This window comes from Pristis pectinata, chromosome 39, assembly GCF_009764475.1.
Source record: "Pristis pectinata isolate sPriPec2 chromosome 39, sPriPec2.1.pri, whole genome shotgun sequence".
Classification (NCBI taxonomy): Eukaryota; Metazoa; Chordata; class Chondrichthyes; order Rhinopristiformes; family Pristidae; genus Pristis; species Pristis pectinata.
The window spans coordinates 2,934,660-2,961,180 of record NC_067442.1 but is presented as its reverse complement, the minus strand read 5'-3'; the positions used below and the strand labels follow the sequence as shown (position 1 = coordinate 2,961,180).

The 26,521-nt window shown below is 49.9% G+C and overlaps 1 protein-coding gene across 2 annotated transcripts in view; it reads right to left on the bottom strand.

Moving 5' to 3' along the window:
• The window catches only part of LOC127587227 (B-cell receptor CD22-like), a 47,065-nt gene extending 34,605 nt beyond the window's left edge, over positions 1 to 12,460 (bottom strand). For both annotated transcript variants that reach the window (XM_052045481.1, XM_052045482.1), the window contains exon 1: positions 12,319 to 12,460. The gene's annotated coding sequence lies outside the window, so the exon portion shown is untranslated. The remainder of the gene's footprint in view (positions 1 to 12,318) is intronic.
• Between the last annotated feature and the right edge of the window lie 14,061 nt (positions 12,461 to 26,521).

Genomic DNA, 26,521 nt, shown 5'->3' with positions numbered 1-26,521 from the left:
CCTACCCCCTCCCTCCCTCTCTCTCTCCCCCCCACTTCCCCCACTCCCTCCATCTCTGTCTCCCATCTCCCCTTCCCCCCCCCCCTCTCTGCCTCTCCTCTCCACCCTACAGGAAGGGTGTGGGGGGCTTTGGAGAGGGTGCAGAAGAGGTTCACCAGGATGCTGCCTGGATTAGGGAGCATGTGTGCTCCCCTTTCCTCTCCCCTCCACCCCACCTCCCCTGTCTCCCCCCTCTCTCTCCCCCTCCGTCTCCCTCTCCCCTACCTCCACACCCTTCCGGATTCTCCCCCCTTACCCCCGAGCTGAGAACTATCACTCAATGTCCCCTATCTACACTCTTTGTTCCTGCTTTCAGGAATTGGACAGAGATTAACCTTCCAAGCCCAGGTAACGTATTTAACGAGAAGGAATGAAATGTGAAGGTCTATAACTGAGTTTAAATCATGTGCGCACACCTTGTTTGCTTTGGAATGGACTATCCATCTGTGTAGTGTAACGTAGCACCTAGAACGGGGATCGGGCAAATGGGATTGCTGTAGATGGGGAACAGGGTTAGCAGGGATATTATGGGCCAAAGGGCCTGTTTCTGTGCTGTACTCTCTGTGACCGCGGGAGTGGACTGCTGTTGAGGGAAGTGCATCTGATATCCGTGAGAGACGGTAATCAGGACGCTGCAGAGAACTCCGCCATAATCTCCTGAACATCTCTTAGTTCTGGGTGAGGTAAACCCAGCTACTAAAGAACACATGGTTTGAACTCAGCAGTGGTGAGAGACTGAAGCAATCGTCAGAGACAGGACTTGCAGTCTGCTCAAGTTGGTTTGATGCACAGACATGTTGGAAGCAAACTCTGTTGAACTAACTGTGTGGGCTTCTCTCTGATGAGGTGACAGACTCCCCCCACAGCAACCTCCCGTCCCTCCACTCCCGAACTGGAGAGAATAAGCCCCAGCTTCTGGGGTTTAATGTGTGCAGTTCTGGTCGCCCCATTACGGGAAGGGTGCGGGGGCTTTGGAGAGGGTTCAGGAGAGGTTCACCAGGATGCTGCTTGGATTAGAGAGCATGAGCTATAAGGAGAGGTCGGACAAACTTGGGTTGTTCTCTCTGGAGTGTCGGAGGCTGAGGGGAGAGATTATGAGAGGCACAGATAGAGTAGACAGCCGGTATCTTTTGTCCCCAGGTGAGAGGGGGAAAGTCTCATCCATTAAGGTGAGAGGGGAGGAAGTTCAAAGGAGATGTGCGGGGCAAGTTTTTTCACACAGAGAGCGGTGGGTGCCTGGAATGTGCTGCCAGGGGTGGGGGTGGAGGCAGATATGATAGAGGGGGTTAAGAGGCTGTTAGATAAACACATGAATATTCCGGGAATGGAGGGATACGGACCACATGCAGGCAGAAGAGATTTAGTTTAATTTGGCATCGTGTTCAGCACAGACGGTGGCCCGTTGCTGAGCTGCACTGGTCTCTGTTCTCTGTTCTGTTCTCTCCATGGAACTGAAGTCTCTCACCCCTGGAATCATTGCCCCAACACCCCATCTCAAACCACTGTACCTTCCCTTTTTCATGGGCTGTGCAGAGCTAGTATTTAATTCAGCTTCTTCACAATTTCGTTGAAGTGATCTATTTATAGAGCCCAGCATCCTGTACGTTTTTCGACCACTTTCTCAAGCAGCCCTTCTGCTTTCAACTAGCTCTGCGCATTAAACCACCTCCAAACCTCTGCGGTTCCTGTTTATGTCTGCGTTCATTTCAACTTCTCTCCTGTCGAAAACTGTGACCAATTTCGTTCCACGGCGCTGAACTCCATCTGCCGCCTCTCTGCCCACTCCCTCCGACCAGGCTGTGTCTCCGTCCTGTTGCTGCCTGCCCCACAGTTGGGTACGCCCTCCACTGTGCTCAGTTCTAGTCGCCTCACTACAGGAAGGATGTGGAAGTCATAGAGAGGGTGCAGAGGAGATTTACAAGGATTCTGCCTGGATTGCGGAGCGTGCCTTATGAAAACAGGTTGAGTGAACTCGGCCTTTTCTCCTTGGAGCGATGGAGGATGAGAGGTGACCTGATAGAGGTGTATAAGATGATGAGAGGCATTGATCGTGTGGATAGTCAGAGGCTTTTCCCCAGGGCTGAAATGGTGGCCACAAGAGGACACAGGTTTAAGGTGCCGGGGAGTAGGTACAGAGGAGATGTCAGGGGTAAGTTTTTTACTCAGAGAGTGGTGAGTGAGGGGAATGGGCTGCCGGCAACGGTGGTGGAGGCAGATACGATAGGGTCTTTTAAGAGACTGTTGGATGGGTACATGGAGCTGAGAAAAATGAGGGCTATGGGTAAGCCTAGTAATTTCTAAGGTAGGGACATGTCCGGCACAACTTTGTGGGCCAAAGGGCCTGAACTGTGCTGCAGGTTTTCTAATGTTTCTATGTTTGGCTGGATCAGCCCTTGGCGTGGTGTTAACCAGCTTGTGTCCCAGCGTTGGTCGCTGGGAACCTTCCTCCAGCTCAGAGGGCTACAACCCCCTTAGTCCGTGACCCAGTGAGGACAAACCTGAGTGACTGTTGGAAGTCCAGGAGGGCTGCAGCAATACTTTGCCGCATTGAAACCCCTGCACACCTCCTCGGGAGAGGGGCGCACGCGAGTATCAAATGGGGTTAGCCTTCCACATATCCGGGCTGGTACTCCCAACAGATCCAAGCTTTTCGAATATCCCCTGTGGTTAAACCGGAGTGCAATATTTGCAGGTTTCTGGCAGAGACGGAGACAGACAGAGGGAAGGAGAGAAGGAGGGGAGATAGAGATAGAGAGAGATAGAGAGAGAGAGAGAGAGAGAGAGAGAGATAGATAGAGAGAGAGAGAGAGAGAGAGAGAGAGAGAGAGAGAGAGAGAGAGAGAGAGAGAGAGAGAGAGAGAGAGAGAGAGAGAGAGAGAGAGAATGGATGCAGCATGTGTGTGAACAGAAGCTCAAACACACCAGCGCGGCACCCCCTCCTCACCGCCCCTCCCCCAGCGCGACGCTCCCTCCTCACCGCCCCAGCGTGTGCGGACGGGATTAATTGTGACCACAGTGGATGTGTGAGGTGTGGGTGGTGATTGTACAGAAGATGTTAGAAGGGAGCCCAGATCTCCGTTCATTGCATCAGGTGTCAGCACTGATATAATCGATGGTTTAACAGATAAAATCTTGCTGTTGCTCTCACCCTCTCTGAGCACCATGTTTACAGTCTGGGAAGGAGGCGGTGAAGCTTTGTACTTAATTAGTTCAATAAATGAAGTCAAGTATATACATGGAACATAGAACATAGAACACTACAGCACAGTACAGGCCCTTCGGCCCACAATGTTGTGCCGACATTTTATCCTGCTCTAAGATCCATCTAACCCTTCCCTCCCACAGAGCCCCCCATTTCTCTATCATTCATATGTCTATCTTAAATGTCCCTAATGTATCTGCCCCCACAACTTCTGCCGGCAGTGCGTTCCACACACCCACCACTCTCTGTGTAAAAAACTTACCCCGACATCCCCCTTATACCTTCCTCCAATCACCTGCAAATTATGTCCCCTCGTGTTAGCCATTGTTGCCCGGGAAAAAGTTTCTGACTGTCATCTCGATCTATGCCTCTTATCATCTTGTGCACTTCTATCAAATCACCTCTCATCCTCCTCCCCTCCAAAGAGAAAAGCCCCAGCTTGCTCAACCTTGAACTCAATGCCCCAACTAATGAAGGCCAACACTCCGTACTCCTTGGGTTCCTTGGGTGACAGGCTGCAGAAAGTACATGAAACCATTGAGATCTGTGGTCAACGTGATAACTCTCTGCGGCTGTGGGAAATCCGGCGCAGAGTTGACGAGCCGGAGCCTGAACTTCGGGGGGAAGAGGGGTTTTACATGGACACTTTGTGCACCTCAGATTAAAACTTTGCCAGTCAAGAGGGGCAGTTGTCAGGAGGGCGTGACTCCGAGAGAGGCAAGGTATTGGTCAGAACGCAATTGGAGTTTTTGACCCCCCTGTATCAAAGGAAGGATGTGCTGGTGTTGGAGACTTTCCAGAGGAGGTTCACAAGAATGATCCCGGAAATGAAAGGGTTAACGTACGAGGGGCGTTTGATGGCTCTGGGCCTATACTCGGAGTTTAGAAGGATGGTGGGGGGGCATCTCATTAAAACCAACTGAATATTGAAAGGGCTGGAAAGAGTGGACGTGGAGGATGTCTCCATCTGTGGGAGTCTAGGACCAGAGGGCACAGCCTCAGAATAGAAGGATGTTCCTTTAGAACAGAGGTGAGGAGGAGTGTTGTCCTTCATTAGTTGGGGTATTGAGTTCAAGAGCCGCAAGGTGATGTTGCAGATCTATAGAACTCTGGTCAGACCACACTTGGGGGTATTGTGTTCAGTTCTGGTCTCCTCATTAAAGAAAGGATGTGGAAGCTTTAGAGAGGGTGTAGAGGAGATTTACCAGGATGCTGCCTGGATTGGAGAGCATGTCTTATGAGGATAGGTTGAGAGAGCTAGGGCTTTTCTCTTTGGAGAGGAGGAGGATGAGAGATGACTTGATAGAGGTGTACAAGATGGTAAGAGACATAGATCGTGGACAGTCAGAGACTTTTTCCCAGGGCGACAATGGCTAACAAGAGGGGACATAATTTTAAGGTGACTGGAGGAAGGTATAAGGGGGATGTCAGCCGTATGTTTTTCACACAGAGAGTGGTGGGTTCGTGGAACGCACGGCCGGCAGAGGTTGTGGGGGCAGATACATTAGGGGCATTTAAGAGATTCTTAGATAGCCACATGAATGATAGAGAAGTGGAGGGCTATGTGGGAGGGAAGGGTTAGATAGATCTTAGAGCAGGATAAAATGTCGGCACAACATTGTGGACCAAAGGGCCTGTACTGTGCTGTAGTGTTCTATGTTCTATGAATTTCTTCAGCCAGAGGGTGGTGAATCTGTGGAATTTGTTGCCACAGACGGCTGTGGAGGCCCAGTCAGAGGGTATATTTAAAGCTGAGGTTGATAGGTTCTTGATTAGTGAGGATACGGGGAGAAGGCAGGAGAATGGGCTTGAGAGGGAAAAATAGATCAGCCATGATGGAATGGCGAAGCAGACTCGATGGGCCAAATGGCCTAATTCTGCTTCTATGTCTTATGGCATAAAAATAGTCTGAGGGACAAGATTAATCTCCACTTAACCCTTAACTGTGCTGCCTGCCCAGTGCTAGGGTTAAGGACATCTCCTGAGGACAACTCCTCATCATGAAGTTGTCTCGACCCGAAACATCGACTGTTGATTCCTTTCCACCTGCTGGGTTCCTCCAGCATTTTGTGTGTGTGTGTGTGCGTGTGTGTGTGCATGTGTGTGTGTGTGCATGTGTGTGTGTGTGCATGTGTGTGCATGTGTGTGTGTGTTATTCCCGTTACCCTTTTCCCTGCATTTGTCTCTTGTAAATAAATCATTTATCTCTAAGACTGTGTTCAGAGTCCTCGCCATCTGAGACCCCCAAAATCTGTTTCACAACAGCGTCCAAGCGAATCGTATCGCTGTGTCCCACCGCCTCGCTACAGGCAGCAACGCAACACAGAGAAAGAGGCTTGACCTGCCTCTAACTGCCCCATTAACCATTTGGAGTCATCCTATCACAGACGTTCCCTTAGTTCTACCCATCCCTTCAAGTCACAGGGTGGTACAGTGTAGAGGGCCTTCAGCCCACCAATTTCATGCCGACCCCTTTAAGCTAAATTGGTTGGTCAATGACCACTGTCACGTATACTGAGGTACAGTGAAAAACTTTGTTTTGCAAGCCATCCATACAGATCATTTCATAACAACAGTGCATTGAGGTAGTACAAGGGAAAACAATCACAGAATGCAGAATAAAGTGTCACATAGAACATAGAACATTTTACACTACAGCGCACTACAGGCCCTTCGGCCCACAATGTTGTGCCGACATTTTATCCTGCTCTAAGATCCATCTAACCCTTCCCTCCCATATAACCCCCTATTTTTCTATCATTCATGTGTCTATCTAAGAGTCTCTTAAATGCCCCTAATGTATCTGTCCCCACAACCTCTGCTGGCAGTATGTTCCACACACCCACCACTCTCTGTGTAAGAAACTTACCACTGACATCCTCCTTATACCTTCCTCCAATCACCTTCAAATTATGTCCCCTCGTGTTAGCCATTGTCACCCTGGGAAAAAGTCTCTGACTGTCCACTCGATCTATGCCTCTTATCATCTTGTACACCTCTATCAAATCACCTCTCATCCTCCTCCTCTCCAAAGAGAAAAGCCCTAGCTCACTCAACCTATCCTCATAAGACATGCTCTCCAATCCAGGCAGCATCCTGGTAAATCTCCTCTGCACCCTCTCTAAAGCTTCCACATCCTTTCTATAATGAGGCGACAGTTACAGAGAAAGTGCAGTGCAGGTAGACAATAAGGTGCAAGGCCATGACGAGGTAGATTGTGAGGTCCATCAATGCACTGTGTAATGAATTGACCTGTACGATCAGTATGCAAGACAAGTTTTTCACTGTACCTCGGTACAAGTGACTACAATAGACCAATTCCAATTCCAATTGTATCGTACCAGGGGACTGATCAATTGTCTTATAACAGCAGGATAGAAGCTGTCCTTGAGCCTGGTGGTACGTGCTTTCAGGCTTTTGTATCTTCTGCCCGATGGGAGGGGGGAGAAGAGAGAATGTCCAGAGTGGGTGGGGTCTTTGATTATGTTGGCTGCTTTACTGAGGCAGTAGGAAATGTAGATGGAGTCCACGGAGGGGAGGCTGGTTTCTGTGATGGAAACATCTCTCTGTGGTTTCTTGTGGTCCCAGGCAGAGCAGTTGCCGTACCAAGTATTAGGGGGTGGGGGGAAGTCAAATGTGAAGGGAAAGTACACAATGAATGGCAGGACCCTTAACAGTATTGTTGTACAGGGGGATCTTGGCGTCCAAGTCCACAGCTCCCTGAAAGTAGCCACACAGGTCGACAGGGCGGTAAAGAAGGCGTACGACACGCTTGCCTTTATTAGTTGAGGTATCGAGTTCAAGAGTCAGGAAGTTATGTTGCAGCTTTATAAACCTCTGGTTAGGCCGCATCTGAACAACTGCATTCAATTCTGGTCGCCACGTTACAGGAAGGATATAAACGTTCTGGAGAGGGTGTAGAACTTTGCTTTGCGTGCCGTCCATACAGATCATTTCATTACAACAGTGCGTTGAGGTCGTACAAGGTAAAACAATAACAGGATGCAGAAGAACGTGTTACACTTGCAGAAAAAGTGCAGTGCAGGCAGACAATAAGGTGCAAGGGCCACGACAAGGTAGATTGTGAGGTCAAGAGTCCATCTTATTGTGCTAGGGGACCGTGCAATAATCTCACTTCCCAGCCCCATTCTCTATGCCTTGGGATCTGGAATACTGCTTCATTGTTGGGAGAGCCTCTTGTCTCGCTCACCCCCTCAGGCAATGTGTTCCAGATCCCTCCCCCCTCCCACCCACCGAAGGAGAAAATTCCCCCTCCAAATCTTCTTCCCATGCCCTCTGAGTTTAGACACCTCCGCAGTGGGGGAGAAGTTACCTATGATCCACCCTGCCTATCCCCTGCATAATTCTGTCCACCTCCATCACGTTTACCCCCCACCGTCCCCCTCCCCCCACTCCAGGGAGAACAGACCTGGTTTCTCCCATCTCTCCCTGTCCCCGGGGCAACGTCCTGGGGAATCCCCTCCACCCCCTCTCCAGTGGGGTCACAACCCCTCTCAGGAAGTGTCAGCCATCCGACGGTAAACTGGTAACAGGACACAAGAGGGTGTCAGAGAAAGGTGGCAGTTTGGACCAGTGGGGGGGGGGTGGGTGGTGGGGAGGGGGTGATATGCCCCCAGTGGAGGTCCCCTGGGATCAGTAGCAGGACCATGGATCTCTTTCACCGGATTGGGCTGGGGTGCACAGGATGGGGATCAAGGGGTAAAGCTTGAAGGGTGAGGACTGAACATCACCAACAGCCTGTCCTGGTCAAATCACGTAGATGCCACGGCCAAGAAAGCTCACCAGCGCCTCTAATTCCTCAGGAGGCTAAAGAAATTCAGTTTGTCTCTCACCAAATTTTACGGATGCACCATAGAAAGCATCCTATCTGGATGTATCACGGCTTGGTACAGCAACTGCTCTGCCCAGAACTGCAAGAAACTGCAGAGAGTCGTGGACACAGCCCAGCGCATCACAGACACCAGCCTCCCCTCCTTGGACTCTGTCTTTACCTCTCACTGTCTTGGTGTAGCAGCCGGCATAATCAAAGACCCCACCCACCCGGGTCATTCTCTCTTCTCTCCTCTCCCATCGGGTAGAAGATACAGGAGCCTGAGGGCACGTACCACCAGGCTCAAGGACAGCTTCTATCCCACTGTGATAAGACTATTGACCGGTTCCCTTATCTGATGAGACGGACTCTGACCTCACGACCTACCTTGTTGTGACCTTGCACCTTATTGCACTGCACTTTCTCTGTAGCTGTGACACTTTACTCTGTACTGTTATTGCTTTAGAAAGTAGAGCGATGGAGTGAGGAAGTAGTCACCAGTTACTCTGATGTCAGTGGCAGGCAAGTTCTTAGAACCCATCATGAACTGGTAACAGGGCAGTTAGAAAATAATACTGGGAGGAATAGACTTAATGTGGATGTATCAGAGGAGAATTTAATTTGACAAATCTACTCGAGTTTTTGGACACTGTAACTAGATACTGGAGGTACGGCAGTGTAGCGGTTAGTGTAACGCTATTACAGCGCCAGCGACCCAGGTTCAATTCCCGCCCCTGTCTGTAAGGAGCTTGTATGTTCTCCCCGCGTCTGCGTGGGTTTCCTCCGGGTGCTCCGGTTTCCTCCCGCATTCCAAAGATGTATGGGTTAGGAAGTTGTGGGCGTGCTATGTTGGCACCGGAAGCGTGACGACACTTGCGGGCTGCCCCCCCCCCCCCCCCAGAACATCCTCAGTAACTCAAGAAGATGCATTTCACTGTGTGTTTCGATGTACATGTGACTAATAAATAAATATCTTATCTTCGATAAAGTCACAGAGTTCTATCCAGAACCAGACCCTACGTTCCCATCAAGGCAAACAGCTGATGTGGTGTATGTGGACTTTCCAAAGTCTTCAGTAAGATCTCACACAAGAGGTTGTTAAAAAATATTAGGGTATGAGTTTGTGGTGGGGTGGGGGGGTGGGGGGGGATAATGATTTGAGAATTGATTGACAGATGCAAACCAGCCTCCCCTCCACTAACTCTGTCTACACTTCCTGCTGCCTTGGTGAAGCAGCCGGCATAATCAAGGACCCCACCCACCCTGGACATTCTCTCTTCTCCCCTCGCCCAGCGGGCAGAAGATACAAAAGCCTGAAAGCACGTACCACCAGGCTCAAGGACAGCTTCTACCCCGCTGTTATAAGACTCTTGAACGGACCTCTCATACACTAAAGATGAACTCTCGATCTCCCGATCTACCCTTGCACCTGATTGTCTGCCTGCACTGCACTTCCTCTGTTACTGTGATACTATATTCTGTTTTTACTCACTACCTCGATGTACTTATGCATGTCATGATGTGTAGGGATGGCACGCACACAAAAGCTTTTCACTGTATCTCGGTACATGTGACTAATAATTAACCCAATCAATAAATCAAGATGGATATCAGGGGTAAGTTTTTTACACAGAGAGTGGTGGGTGTGTGGAACGCACTGCTGGCAGAGGTTGTGGGGGCAGATACATGACGGACATTTAAGAAACTCTTAGATAGACACATGAATGATAGAGAAATGGGGGGGCTATGTGGGAGGGAAGGGTTAGATAGATCTTAGAGCAGGATAAAACATCAGCACAACATTGTGAGCTGTAATGTTCAATGTTCTATGTTCTAAAACAGACAGAAGATCATCTTCTCTCCTCTCATCTTCCAACAGGGAGAAGATACAGGAGCCTGAGGGCACATACCACTGACTTAAGGACAGCTTCTACCCCACTGTGATAAGACTATTGAACGGTTCCCTTATAGGATGAGCTGGACTCTGACCTCACGATCTACCTTGTTGTGACCTTGCACCTTATTGCACTGTACTTTCTTTGTAGCTGTGACACTTTACTCTGTACTGTTATTGTTTTTACCTGTACTACCTCAATGCACTTTGTACTAACCCAATGTAACTGCACTGTGTAATGAATTGACCTGTACGATCGGTATGCAAGACAAGTTTTTCACTGTACCTCAGTACAAGTGACAATAATAAACCAATACCAACACCAATACATAGGGTAGGAATAAATGGCTCACCTTTGGGTTAGGTGGGTGGTGGGACCATTGGGGTGAAGGCTACAGTTGTTCACCACCTACATCAGCGATTGAGACAGGGGAGGGGGAATCAATTGTCATATATCCAAGTTTGAAGTGGGGGACTGTGGGCATGAGAAGGATGCAGAGGGGCTTCAGGGGAGGGACAGAGGGATTCAGTGAATGGGCCGGGGCCCCTGCCGATGGAAGACAGAACATAGAACAGTACAGCACAATACAGGCCCTTCGGCCCACAATGTTGTGCCGACCTTTAAACCTCACCTAAGACTATCTAACCCCTTCCTCCCACATAGATGAGTCTTAGGTGAGGTTTAAAGGAGTCCTAGAAAGCTGCAACATTACCTCCCAGCTCCTGAATTCAATTCCCTGATTGATGAAGGACAATACACCGTATGCCTTCTTAACCACAGAGTCAACCTGTGCAACTGCTTTGAGCGTCCTATGGACTCGGACCCCAAAATCCCTCTGATCCTCCACACTGCCAAGAGTCCTACCATTAATACTATAATCTGCCTTCATAGTTGACCTACCAAAATGAACCACTTCACACTTATCTTGCATGTCCCCTGCCCCTGGGGTGGGACACCCGGCTCTGGACCCACTGTCCGGCTGTAGTTCCAGATCTGTGTGGTTGCTTGAGGTTTCCTCTGTACGAGGGAGAGAGGGAGAGGGGGAGAGGGGGAGAGGGGGAGGGAGGGGGAGAGGGACGGAGGATGAGGGGAGGGAGGGGGAGAAGGAGGGTAGGGGAGAGGGGGGAGAGAGAGGGGGAGGGAGAGAGGGGAGGGAGAGACGGTGGGGGGAGGGAGAGAGTGGGGAGAGAGAGGGCGAGGGAGTGCACAGAGTGTGGTGGAGGAGAGGGGGGAGACGTCTTCAGAAACAGAACCCCAGAAGGCCATTCGGCCCCTCGTTACTGCTGGGCCCTACGGTGAGATCTAAGCTGACCTTTCACAGTCCCACCCTCCTGTACTAACCTACTCTCTCTCCCTCCCTCCCTCTCTCCCTCCCTCCCTCCCTCTCTCCCCCTCTCCCTCCCCCTCCCTCCCTCCCTCTCTCTCTCTATCTCTCTATCTCCACCCATCTCAATCTCGAATCCCCTCTCCAACCAAGCCTTGGGGTGGTGGGGGGTGGGGGGCATGTGGTGGGGAAGATACCCAAGACTCCTCACCCTCTGAAATCTCTCCCCATCTCCATCCTGAACGGCTGACCTGACCCCTTACCCCTGGTCCTAGACTCCGGGGGGAAACATCCCTGTAAGGACAGTGAGATCGCCCCTCTTGAAAGACCACAGGCACCACCCCCCTCCTGCCTGCACACCGGACCAACGCCCTGTCCCAGGCATCGATCCGGTGAACCCTCGCCTCCCTCCCTCTGTGGGGAGCCCGTTCTCCCTCGGGGAGGGAGGCAGGACTCTCCAGAGGCCATCTCCCCAGGGCCCTGGACAAACTGGGGCAAGGCGTCTCCCCTTCTTGGACTTAAACCAACTTGCTACGAAGGCCCACACGGCATTTCCTTTCCCATCTTGCTGTCTCTACCTGTAGGTTGACTGTCGGAGCGTATCTCTTGCCATCAAATGCATTACCTTCACCATCCGCCCAGCTTTGTATCTGCTGCAGATTTGGATATGGTATACTCGATTCCTCCGAAACCAGCTGCTGATCTCTCCTCGTCTAATGTAAATGTGACCCCTTTTCTCTCCATCAATCCAGGCCTGTGCACCTTTTCCCCATGTGCTCCAATTCTGTCTGATAATTGTTCTATCTGGAGCCTTCTGTAAGTCTGATGAACCTTAACCATCCTTTCTCTGTCCACAGCTCTGCCCCTTTGCAATGCCAAAGAACTTCAAAAACTCAGTCAAAACTTGACTTTCCTAAATCCATGTCGACGCTGAGTCAAATTTCCAAGTAACGCACTCTCGTTAACAGAACCCGGCGTTAAATCAACAACAGGATCCCCCGCCCCAACCCAGCACCATTTGTCTCACCGATTGCCTTGGAGCCGAGTTCCCCAGAGTTCCTGATTCGCTCCGTCCAAAGTCTCCCGGGGAGCCGTTTGTTTGATCCTGCCGTGGGAACCCAGGGTGGGCTTCTTCCGTGTGGGAGGAAATCCCACGTCCTTCCCCAACCCCACTGCCACCGGTGGTTAGAAGTGAAGAGTTGGCTGAGCACAGCAGTGAAATGTCAAAAAGGGCTGTTCCTGTCACAGGATCAATCACTTGCTAGATGCAAATCAACCAACACAGCTTGGCAAAAGGGTGGCTGATACGTTTTGCTCTAGTGAGATCGGGTCATATTTTCCACCGAGTCTGCAGTGGTAAACAAGTCGACATTCGCTTTCACTACCTCAACCATTACCAGCTCAACACCCCCCCTGTTCTCCAACCCTAACTTGTCACTTTCTCACAGACACTTCCCTTTTCCTCAATCCGCCAGGTCTGGAGTTTGCAAGTGTGATCCATAAACTCTGGGGGGGGGGGGGGGGGCGGTGGTGTGGGTGGGGTGCCGATGGAGCGGGCTGCTCTGTTCTGAATAGTGTTGAGTTTCTTGAGAATCGCTGGTGCCGCATTCACCCAGGGAAGTGGGGAGCCTCCCATCACAGTCCTGATGTGTAGATGGGGCAGGGTTAATGTGGCGGATGTGGAGTGCATGGACTAACTCCACTCAGGGAAAGTGGGGAGTGTCCCATCGCACTCCTGACGTGTAGATGGGGGAGAGGTAATGTGGCGGATGTGGAGTGCATGGACTAACTCCACCCAGGGCAAGTGGGGAGTGTCCCATCACACTCCTGACGTGTAGATGGGGGAGAGGTAATGTGGCGGATGTGGAGTGAATGGACTAACTCCACCCAGGCAAGTGGGGAGTGTCCCGTCACACTTCTGATGTGTAGACAGGGGAAAGACCTTGGGGTATCAGGAGGTGAGCCACTCTCTGCAGGACCCCACCCTCTGACCTGCTCCTGTAGCCGTGGTGTTCCTGCGACCCGTCCGGTTGAGTTCCTGGTCAGCGGTGACCTTCCCCCTTTCCACGCCCCCCAGGATGTTGAGGGTGGGGGTCTGGGTGATGGGAACACCACTGAATGTCAAGGGAAGGTGGTGAGACTCCCTCCTGTGGGGGACGGTCACCTCCCTGCCCTTGTGTAGGGTGAACATCACTGCCCACTGATCAGCCCGTGTCTGAACGTTGTCTGGGTCTCGCTCCCCGCAGGGAAGGGAGGAGTCATTCAAGTGTCGGCAGGGGTCAGTAGGTGATGGGGAGAGGAGAGGCGGGGTAACCCTCTCAACCAAGGAGGGCATGGACGACGAAACTAAGCACCACTTTCCATTCGCTGCTCTGGTTTATTGTCAAGGAGGCAGAAGGGGTTTAGAAGATCAAGAGCTCAGACCTGGATCTACCCTCCAGGTGCACCGGCCAGCGGAGATCTCTGCCCTCCTGTGAGGCTGGATGTCCGACAGAGGGCAACTCTGGCCATTGGGGGAGACCCCACCAACTCCCCCTCAACGTCGTCCTCCCGATTTACTGGCAGCGCGAGCGGAACAGGGTCAGTGTCCTGTCCCAGCTGGGCACCCCCAGTCCCGAGGGCCAGGTGACCCCGGAGTGGACACATCGTTCTAGAGAAGGTAGGGAGGGCTGTGGGGGCAGGAGGGGGTCACAGAGACGGGGAGGGGTGTAGGGGCCAGAGTGGGTCACAGAGACAGGGAGGGGTGTAGGGGCCAGAGTGGGTCACAGAGACAGGGAGGGGTGTAGGGACCAGAGGGGGTCACAGAGACGAGGAGGGGTGTGGGAGCCGGAGGGGGTCACAGAGACGAGGAGGGGTGTGGGAGCCGGAGGGGGTCACAGAGAAAGGGAGGGGTGTAGGGGCAGAGGGGGTCACAGAGATGAGGACGGGTGTAGGGTCTGGAGGGAGGTCACAGACAGGGAGGGGTGTGGGGGATGGAGGGGGTCACAGAGACAGGGAGGGGTGTGGGTGCTGGGGGTGGGTTTACAGATACGGGAAAGGGTGTAGTGGAGGGAGGGGGGTCATGGGGAGGGGTGTAGGGGGCAGAGGGGGGTTCACAGAGACGGGGAGGGCTGCATGGAAGGGAAGGGGTCAGAGATTGGGAGGGGTGGAGGGGCTGGAGGGGGTCACAGAGACAGGGAGGGGTGTGGGGGCCAGCGGAGTGTTGAGATTGTGTTTCCCTATTCCCTGTCCACGGGTTATTTTCTGCAGGGGGAAGTGTGATCACCCATTGTGTCCAAACATGTGTCATGCTTCCTCTCTGAGGTCCTGTTTTCTTCGAAGAAGGTTATAAATATGTTTTGAACTTGCCATCAGCAAGGTGTGACGTCTCTGTGAGGCCTTCTGCTCCTTCTCTGTGGTCCTGTGGTACTTCCTGTGAAGTGGAGGGGCCATTCAATCCTGCATCTCTCTCCAGCACAATTTAATGAGCAGTGAACGAGTGGTTTCCTTAAATTCTGGCAAGAACACACCCCAGTCCTCGCTGAGGGTCAGCAGTGGAAAGAGTGAGCAGCTTCAAGTTTCTGGGCATCAACATCTCCGAGGATCTATCCCTGGCCCCACACACTGATGCAATCCCGAAGAAGGCACGCCAGAGGCTCTACTTCATTAGGAGTTTGAGGAGATTCGGTCCGTCACCAAAGACACTTGCAAATTTCTACAGGTGTACGGCAGAGAGCATTCTGACTGGTTGCATCACCGCCTGATACGGAGGCTCCAACACGCAGGATCGCAAGAGGCTGCAGAGGGTTGTAGACTCAGCCCAGCTCCATCACGGGCACAACCCTCCCCACCATCGAGGACATCTTCAAGAGGCGGCGCCTCAAGAAGGCGGCATCCGTCACTGAGGACCCTCACCACCCGGGACGTGCCCTCTTCTCGTTACTACCATCGGGGAGGAGGTACAGGAGCCTGAAGACCAACGCTTAACAATTCAGGAACAGCTTCTTCCCCTCCGCCGTCAGATTCCTGAACGGTCCACGAACCCATGAACACTCCCTCGTTAGGCCTTTTGTTGGCACTATTTATTTATTTTTGAAAATAGCAATTTTACGTCCTCGCACTGTACAGCTGCTGCAAAACAACACATTTCATGACATCTAAGTCAGTGATAATAAACCTGATTCTGATTTTGATTCAGGATGGTGTGGATGTGAAGCTTGATCCAGTGAGATTCTCAGACACTGCTGTGGATGGGACTGAAACTTGTGCATTCATCGGTGAACATCCCTAGTCCTGACCTTACGATGGAAGGAAGGTCCCTGACGAAGTAGCTGAAGTTGGTCGGGCCCAGGACATGGCCCCGCGGAGATGTCCCGGGACTGGGATGGTCGACTCCCACCCCCTCCACTCCCCAAACCCGTCTTCCTCTGTGCGAGGTCTGACTCCAGTTACTGGAGACTTTCCCCCCCCCACCCCCCCCCCCCACCCCCCCCCCCCCCCGATGGCTGTTGTCCTTAGGTGCTCCTGGGTGCCACACTGCCTGAGGTGTGTGTGTGTGTTTGTGTGTCTGTGTGTCTCTGTGTTGTGTGTCTATGTGTGTGTGTGTTGTGTGTCTGTGTGTGTGTGTCTGTGTGTGTGTGTGTTGTGTGTCTGTGTGTGTGTGTCTGTGTGTGTGTGTGTGTTGTGTGTCTGTGTTGTGTGTGTGTGTGTTGTGTGTCTGTGTGTGTGTCTGTGTTGTGTGTCTGTGTTATGTGTGTGTGTGCGTGTGTGCGCGCGTGTGTGTGTGTGTGACTGCACGGTTGAGGACTCAGAGGAGACTCCCCTGGGACAGAGTGTTCCAGTTACGGGGAGAGACGGGAGAGGCCGGGTCTGTTCTCCCCGGAGCGGAGGGAGCTGAAGAGGGGACGAGATTGAGGTGCGCAGAGGGATGAGGTGTATAGATAGGGTAGACGGCAGGTGACCTTTCCCCATAACAAGAGGTGGATAAAATGAGAGGACACAGATTTAGGGTGGGTGGGGGGGAAGAGTTTCAGAGGGGGATCTGAGGGGTGACCCAGAGAGGGGTGAGTACTTGGAGCACACTGCCTGAGAGAGTGGTACAACTGGGGGTCACTGACAGCGATGAACCGCCCAGGCAGAGAGGGTTGCAGTCCGAGTGGCAGGAGACGTGAGTAATACGGGGGGGGAGGGGGGATAGCCACAGGCTGGGGTGGATTCATGCCGTATCAACGCCGTACGGTTCCGTGAATGTTGATGAGCTCGGTTACAACTTACTTCTTTTGCAACCCTGAGCTCACCCTACCGGAGATGTTCCCTTTCTCCTCTCCACCTCCTGCTGACTCCACACTCACTGGTATAGGGTGCTGCGTTTACAATATTTACAGTAAGGGCGATGTGTTCACTATGCTGACGGTATTGGGTGCTGATTTTACAATACTTATGGCACAGGGTGCTGATTTTACAATACTTACTGTACAAGGTGCTATGTTCACAATACTTACGGTATAAGGTGATGTGTTTGCAATCTTTACAGCACGGGGTACTACGTTCACAATACGGTATAGGTGATGTGTTTGCAATCTTTACAGTGCGGGGTGCTACGTTCACAATATTTACGGTATAGGGTGATGTGTTTGCAATATTTACAGCGCGGGGTACTACGTTCACAATACTTACGGTATACGGGGATGTGTTTGCAATCTTTACAGTGCGGGGTGCTACGTTCACAATATTTACGGTATAGGGTGATGTGTTTGCAATCTTTACAGCGCGGGGTACTACGTTCACAATACTTACGGTATACGGGGATGTGTTTGCAATATTTACAGTACGGGGTACTATGTTCACAATACTTATGGTATACCATGGTGGGGTTGGGGGGTTCACTATACTTCAGGTACTTAGTGTGGTCTGTTCACAATCTTAATAAGACACAGGGTGGTGCGTTCATGGTATTTACGGTAATCAATAGTATGTTGCCACATGTTTATGGTATTTATGGTACACAGTTTGGTGTCTGCACCTTTTAACAGCCTCACCACAGCTGCAGTATCAGGGTGGCACTTTCACAATATTTATGGTACCCGGACTGACATCTTCACAATATTCGGGGTAACACCAAGGGGTTTTGCGATGCTTGCTCCACTCAGGGTGGTGCTTTTACAATATTTACTGCACTCTGTGCCCGTACATCTCTGACTTCTGTGTTTGACCACAGTGAAGCTTACCAGGGCAACGTGACACCAGTGAGTTACCAGCGGTCGGTCGTTGTTTATCTGCTCAGCTTCCCCTTCCTGCTCCAACTACCGAAGCAAGCGGGAACCAGACTCAAACCACCAGCACTTACGAGCAGCGATGACCTTTGAAGTCACCAGGTGCAACTGTGTAAGCACAGCCGCCGCTGTAATAGAAGAACAAGCGGTCAGGAAACCTGTCACTGTGTTGTACAGACAACCGTTGGGTCCTCAAGTCCTCAGAATCAGTATCAGATTTATTATCACTGTTTTATGTGGCGTGACATTTGTTATTTTGTGGCAGCAGTACTGTGCAAAGATAACAAAAAAACTATAACTTATAAAGTAAATAGTGTGACAAAAAAAAGGAACAACGAGGTAGTGTTCATGGGTTCACGGACCGTTCAGGAATCTGATGGCAGAGGAGAAGAAGCTGTTCCTGAAACATTGAGTGTGGGTCTTCAGGCTCCTGTACCTCCTCCCCGATGGTAGTAACGAGAAGAGGGCGTGTCCCGGGTGGTGAGGGTCCTTAGCGATGGACACTGCCTTCTTGAGACGTTGACAAGGTTAATAGCAGGATTCTGGGCAGTGTAGAGGACCAGAGGGATCTGGGGGTTCATATCCACAGATCCCTGAAAGTTGCCTCACAGGTGGATAGGGTAGTTAAGAAAGCTTATGGGGTGTTAGCTTTCATAAGTCGTGGGATCGAGTTTAAGAGCCGCGAGGTAATGATGCAGCTCTACAAAACTCTGGTTAAACCACATGTAGAGTACTGTGTCCAGTTCTGGTCGCCTCATTATAGGAAGGATGTGGAGGCGTTGGAAAGGGTGCAGAGGAGATTTACCAGGATGCTGCCTGGTTTAGAGAGGATGCATTATGAGGAGAGACTAAGGGAGCGAGGGCTTTACTCTTTGGAGAGGAGGAGGATGAGAGGAGACATGATAGAGGTGTACGAAATATTAAGAGGAATAGATAGAGTGGACAGCCAGCGCCTCTTTCCCAGGGCACCAATGCTCAATACAAGAGGGCGTGGCTTTAAAGTAATGGGTGGGAAGTTCAAGGGAGATATCAGAGGGTTTTTTTACCCAGAGAGTGGTTGGGGCATGGAATGCGCTGCCTGGGGTGGTGCTGGAGGCAGGTACATTGGTCAAATTCAAGAGATTACTAGATAAGCATATGGAGGAATTTAAAATAGAGGGATATGTGGGAGGAAGAGGTTAGATAGTCTTAGGCGAGGTTTAAAGGTCGGCACAACATTGTGGGTTGAAGGGCCTGTATTGTGCTGTACTGTTCTATGATTCTATGTCCTCGATGGCGGGGAGGGTTGTGCCCGTGATGGAGCTGGGCTGAGTCTACAACCCTCTGCGGCCTCTTTGTGACCCTGCGCGTTGGAGCCTCCGTACCAGGCGGCGATGCAACCAGTCGGAATGCTCTCCGTCATACACCTGTAGAAATTTGCAAGAGCCTTTGGTGACATATCCGTTCTGGAGAAAGCTAAAATATTGTCCCTGTTTCTCCACAGACACTGCCCAACCTCTGAGTGTTTCTAGCACCTTTTGTTTTTATTTTAGATGTCCAGCATCTGCAGGTTTTTGGATTTTCCTTTACTTTCCATATATATGCTTATTTAAAATACAGTATATTAGAACATAATCCATAGAACAGGAACAGGTCCTTCGGTCCACGGTGTTGTGCCAAACTAATTGAACTGGTAGTTAAATGCCTAACGAAACTAAATCCCTTCTGCCTGCACAGTGTCCGTCTCCCTCCATTCCCTGCACATCCATGTGTCTGTCTAACAGCCTCTTAAACCCCTCGATCGTATCTGCCTCCACCCCCACCACTGGCAGCACATTCCGGGCACCAACTGCTCTCTGTGTAAATTAACGTGTCCCGTACATCTCCTCTGAATTTACCCCCTCTTACCTTAAATGCACGTCCTCTGGTGTTAGATATTTTGACCCTGGGGGAAAAAGATACCGGCTGTCTACTCTATCTATGCCTCGCATAGTTTTATGAACTTCTCGCCTCAGCCTCCGTCACTCCAGAGAAAACAACCCAAGTTTGTCTGACCTCTCCTTCTAGCTCATGCTCTCTAATCCAGGCAGTGTCCAGGTGAACCTTTCCTGCACCTTCTCCAAAGCCCCCACACCCTTCCTGTAACGGGGGCAACCAGAACTGGATGCAATACTCCAGATGCAGCCTAACCAGAGGTCTATAAAGCTGCAACGCAAAGTCCTGACTGTCGAACTCGATGCCTCGACTAATAAAGGCAAGCGTGCTGTATGGCTTCTTTACCGCCCTATCCACTTGTGCAGGGAGCTATGAACTTGGACCCCAAGCTCCCGTTACATTCTGTTACTTGATGGTTGACATGGACATGGTGGGCTGAAGGGCCTGTTTCTGTGCTGTACAGCTCTGTGAAAGTTATGGGTTTACCATAAGATAGACAGGATGAGGCCGTTCGGGCCATCGAGCCTGCTCTCCCATTCAGCCATGGTTGATTTTTTTCAATCCCATTCACCCCATAATCTTTAACCCCCTCACCGATTGAGAACCTATCCATCTCTACCTCCACCTACCCAATGACTTGGCCTCCACTGCCCTCTGTGGCAACGAATTCCACAGATTCACCGCCCTCCGGCTGAAGAAATTCCTTCTCATCTCAGTTCTAAAGGGACGTCCCTTCATTCCGAGGCTGTGCCCTCGGATCCCGGACTCTCCCACTGATGGGAACATCCTCTCCACGTCCGCTCTATCCAGGCCTTTCAGTATCCGGGATGTCAAATGATCCTCGTACGTTAACCCTTTCATCCCGGGATCATTCTTGTGAACCTCCTCTGGACCCTCTCCAGGGCCAGCACATCCTTTCTTTAGATACAGGGCCCAAAATTGCTCATAATATTCCAAATGTTGTCTGACCAATGCCTTATAAAGCCTCAGCATTACATCCTTGCTTTTATATTCCAGTCCTCTTGAAATGAATGCTGACATTGCATTTGCTTTCCTTACGACAGACTCAACCTGCAAGTTAAACTTGAGGGAATCCTGCACCAGGACTCCCAAATCCCTTAGCACCTCTGATTTCTGAATTTTATAAAAGACCTTAGAGACCAGGCAAAGTGCTCGAAATTTTTACAGTACTAAGCATAAACCTCTATAATATTCACAGTAATCCATGGCACTTTTGCAACATTCAAGGAATGCTGTTGTGCCTCCACAAGATTTATGGTACTTGGCGCTGGTGTATTCAGGGAGAGCTGACTGATTGGATACACAATTGGCTCGAGACTAGGAAGCAGAGGGCAAGGGTGGATGGTTGTCTCTCGGACAGGAGGCCCGTGACTAGTGGTGTTCCTCAGGGCTTGGTGCTGGGCCCGTTGCTATTTGTCATCTGTATCAATGATTTGGATGGTTGGCCATTCACAGGTTCCAGGCAGCAGGCAGTCGAGGGTTCTGCCCAAGCTGATTGCCTGCCCCTCTTCCAGGGTTACGTCCGTGCCCGTGTGTCCCTGGAAAAGGAGCACATGGTGCCCACGAGTATATTGTGGGCTTTCCGGTATCGGGATCAAGTACGTTCTGGATGTAAGCGTGGTAAGAGAATCTGCAGATGACACGAGAATAGGTGGTGTCCTAGACAGCAAAGCCGGTATCAGAGGGCTCTCGATCAGCTGGGTCAGTGGGCCAAGGAATGGCAAATGGAGTTTAATTCAGATAAGAGTGAGATGTTGTATTTAGGGAAGACAAATGAGGGTAGGACTTTCACAGTGAACAGCAGGGCCCCGGGGAGTGTTGTAGAACAGAGGGACCCAGGAGTACAAGTACACGGTTGCCTGAAAGCGGTGTCACAGGTAGACAGGGCTGTGAAGAAGGCGTTCGGCATGCTGGCCTTCATCAGACAGGGCACTGAGTATAGAAGTTGGGATGTTATGTTGCAGTTGTACAAGGTGTTGGTGAGGCCGCATTTGGAATATTGTGTTCGGTTCTGGTCACCTTGCTACAGGAAAGATGCCATTAAGCTGGAAAGAGTGCAGAGGAGATTTACGAGAATGTTGCCGGGACTCGAGGGACCTTATGGAGAGAATTTAAGCAGGTTGGGACTTTACTCATTGGAGCGTAGGAGAATGAGGGCTGATCTTATCGAGGTGTATAAGATCATGAGGGGCATAGGTTGGGGGAATGCACACGGTCTTTTTCCCAGGGTTGGGGAATCAAGAACTAGGGTGAGAGGGGGAGAGAGTTAATTGGAACCTGAGGGGCAACTTTTTCACCCAGAGGGTGGTCCGTGTGTGGAACGAGCTGCCAGAGGAAGTGGGTGAGGCGGGTACATGAACAACATTTAAAAGGTACATGAATAAGACCATTTTAGAGGGATATGGGCCAAACATGGGCAAATGGGACTAGATTGGAATCTTGATTGGCATGGACCAGTTGGGCCAAAGGGTCTGTTTCTGTGACTATGACTCAATGTTCAGTAGAATTATGGTCATTTTGTTTTCCTACTTTTCCTTCTCCAAAGTGATTCAGTGATTGCAGCATCACATTACTGCAATACCACAATATCCCCCAATTCATACCATTTATGGTCAACAGCTTCAAGTTACTACATGGTCATCTGCATCCAGAACATACTTGATACTGATACCAGAACGCCCACAATATACTCATGGGCACCTTGTGCTCCTTTTCCAGGGACACACGGGCACGGATGTAACCCTGAGAGAGCGCCAGGCAATCAGCTTGGGCAGAACCCTCAACTGCCTGCTGCCTGGAACCCGTGAATGGCCACCTAGGCCAGGCCCAGGAGTGAACCAGTGGGGAGATTCCCCGAGCGACACATCCACCCCCCCCCCCCCCACACTGGGTGACTGAAGATCAGGAGTGTGGGGGCTGAAGTTGCAGCCAAAATGTGAGGAGCAGCCCGTTCAGACACTCAAAAAGAACAATTACGGTCCTTAGTGCTATGTATTTCCAATACTTATGGTATCTTGTTCTGTGCGTCCACAATATTTATGGTACTTAGTGCCATTTGTCCACAATATTTATGGTACTCAGTGCAGAGTGTCCACAATATTTATGGTACTCAGAGCTGTGTGACCACAATATTTATGGTACTTAGCGCAGTATGTCCACAATATTTACGGTACTTAGCACAGTGCGTCCACAATATTCACAGTACAGTGTGTCCACAGTATTTATGGTCCTCGGTGCTGTGTGACCACAATATTTATGGTACTCGGTGCTGTGTGACCACAATGTTTACTGGTGCAGTGTGTGCACAATATTTACAGTACTGAATGCTGTGTGTCCACAATACTTACGGCACTCACTGTTGTGTGTCCACGGTATTTACAGTACTCAGTGCTGTGTGTCCACGGTATTTACAGTACTCAGCGCAGTGTGTCCACGGTATTTACGGTACTCAGCGCAGTGTGTCCACGGTATTTACGGTATTCAGTGCTGTGTGTCCACGGTATTTACGGTACTCAGCGCAGTGTGTCCACAATATTTACGGTACTCAGCGCAGTGTGTCCACGGTATTTACGGTACTCAGCGCAGTGTGTCCACAATATTTACGGTACTCAGCGCAGTGTGTCCACAATATTTACGGTACTCAGCGCAGTGTGTCCACGGTATTTACGGTACTCAGCGCAGTGTGTCCACAATATTTACGGTACTCAGCGCAGTGTGTCCACGGTATTTACAGTACTCAGTGCTGTGTGTCCACAATATTTATGGTACTCAGCGCAGTGTGTCCACGGTATTTACGGTACTCAGCGCAGTGTGTCCACGGTATTTACGGTACTCAGCGCAGTGTGTCCACAATATTTATGGTACTCAGCGCAGTGTGTCCACGGTATTTACGGTACTTAGCGCAGTGTGTCCACAATATTTACGGTACTCAGCGCAGTGTGTCCACGGTATTTACAGTACTCAGTGCTGTGTGTCCACAATATTTATGGTACTCAGCGCAGTGTGTCCACGGTATTTACGGTACTCAGCGCAGTGTGTCCACGGTATTTACGGTACTCAGCACAGTGTGTCCACAATATTTACGGTACTCAGCGCAGTGTGTCCACGGTATTTACGGTACTCAGCGCAGTGTGTCCACGGTATTTACGGTACTCAGCGCAGTGTGTCCACGGTATTTACGGTACTTAGCACAGTGTGTCCACAATATTTACGGTACTCAGCGCAGTGTGTCCACGGTATTTACGGTACTCAGCGCAGTGTGTCCACGGTATTTACGGTACTTAGCACAGTGTGTCCACAATATTTACGGTACTCAGCGCAGTGTGTCCACGGTATTTACGGTACTCAGCGCAGTGTGTCCACGGTATTTACGGTACTTAGCACAGTGTGTCCACAATATTTACGGTACTCAGTGCTGTGTGTCCACAATATTTACGGTACTCAGTGCTGTGGCCACAATATTCACGGTACTCAGTGCTGTGGCCACAATATTCACGGTACTCAGTGCTGTGGCCACAATATTCACGGTACTCAGTGCAGTGTGACCACAATATTCACGGTACTCAGTGCTGTGGCCACAATATTCATGGTACTCAGTGCAGTGTGACCACAATACTTACAGTACTTAGTGTAGTGTGTCCACAGTATTCGTAGCAACTTCATCATATTGACCTTGCCTTTGGCTCCTGTACTCAGCCATCCTCAGTGTGACGTGAAATGTGTTGTTTGGAGGCAGCAGCACAGTGCAAAGACATAAAGTGTAGTATAAGTTACAAAAATAAATATATAGTACAAAAAAAAAGAGTGGTAGGTTCCTGGAGTGAGCTGCCAGGGGTAGTGGTGCGAGCAGATAAAACAGCAGCATTTAATTGGCTTTCAGATAGCAATGTGAATCTGCAGGGAGTGGAAAGCTATGGATTGTGTACAGGCAGGTGGGATTTAGTTAAATTTGGCGTAGACATTGTGTTCCGTTTGGACATTGTGGCCAAAGGTCCTGCTCCTGCGCTGTACTGTTCTTTGTTCAATGTTCATGATTCAGTGCCATTTGCAGAAAATCTTAAAGTAAACTGCTATGCTGCAGAAACTCTGTGGTTAAGAAAGATAGCAGTAATATCAAGAAAAGCATTCTGATCTGGTTAAAGAACCTATCTGGCCCAAAGCTAAGCCCAAATGTTTTAACAGAATGTACACCTGACCCAATCTGATTCCCGGGCCCAGGGAGACTGCAAGTTGAAGGTAAAATGATAGATGTTGATTCAAGTTGAAACAAGGTATTTTTGCTTCAGAACACAGTCCATCTCCATATCATAAACTTTATATTTTCAATACAATACCAGCTACAACAGCAATAACTTAAGGACAGCTTCTACCCCACTGTGATAAGACTATTGAACGGTTCCCTTATACAACGAGATGGACTCTTGACCTCACGTTCTACCTTGTTGTGACCTCGCACCTTATTGCACTGCACTTTCTCTGTAGCTGTGACACTTTACTCTGTACTTTTATTGTTTTTACCTGTACTACATCAATGCACTCTGTACTAACCCAATGTAACTGCACTGTGTAATGAATTGACCTGTACGATCGGTGTGCAAGATAAGTTTTTCCACTGTACCTCGGTACAAGTGACAATAATAAACCAATACCAATAGAACAGAAATTGATGGAATTTCAACGCATTTAAGAAGAAATTCACTGAATGAAAATATTCTTAAGTTTAGCTCACCAGCTCTACAGTCTTGCACATGTTGGAGTCATACAGCATGAAAACAGGACCATTAGTCTTGGTTAACTATAAGAATATTAGAAATAGAATCAGCAGTAGGTCATACGACCCTTCAAGGGTGCTTCAGCATTCAGTCAGATCATGACTACTAGCCTTGGGCTTTGTTCCTTCCCATCAGATCACCAGATCTGTGATACTGTAGGTCATACCTCTTCAGGTGCTTTCTATATATAATGAGGGTTTTTATTCCCACCGTCCTTTCCAGTGAGTACCATATTCCTACTCTCCAAGTTTTTTTACACAGAGAGTGGTGGGTGCATGGAATGCACTGCCGGCAGAGGTTGTGGGGATAGATACATTAGGGACATTTAAGAGACTCTTAGATAGACACATGAATGATAGAAAAATAGGGGGTTATGTGGGAGGGAAGGGTTAGATGGATCTTAGAGCAGGATAAAATGTCAGCACAACATTGTGGGCTGAAGGGCCTGTACTGTGCAGTGGTGTTCTGTGTTCTGTAACTACCTTCAGGGTGGAGTGTTCACAATATTTACGGCACTTGGTGCTGTGTGTTTCTAATATTTACGGCTGCCAATGCAACTTGTTAACAATAGTTACGGCAACACCTTCCTAGTATCTATGGTGGTCAGCGTGGTGTGGTCACAATATTTATGGCGTTTGGTGTGACATCTTCACAGTTTTTATGGTACTCAGTGCTCCGCAACTATAATATTTATGGTAACCAGTGGCCCCTGTTCGTAATATCTACAGCACTCAGTGTTGTCGCAATATTTTTGGTGTCCGGTGCTGTATGTTTACAGGATTTATGGTATTCAGTGGGCTGGTTCGTAATATTTATGGTGCCCACTGCCGTGTGTTCACAATATTTATGGTATTCAGTGAGGCTGGTTCACCTTTAGGGTACTCGGTGCTGTGTTCACAGTATTTATGGTATCTGATGCAGCTTGTTCACAATACTTACGGTATGAGTGCACTTAGTTTACAATATTTACTGCATTCAATGCCGCATGTGCTCAATATTTATAGTGCCATGTTGACAATATTTATGGTAACCGGTGCAGCTAGTTTATAATATTTACGGTAGTCACTGAGGCTGGTTCACGATATTCGTGGAGCTTTCTGCTTTGTGTTCACAATAGGCGGTGAGGCTGGTTCACAATATTTACAGTAGCTGGGTGAGGTTTGTTCACAATATTTACGGTGTTCAGCTCTGTGTGTTCACAATACAGTATCTGGTGCCATTAGTTCAGGATATTTACGGTAGTTAGCGAGACTGGCTGACCGTATTTGTCTAC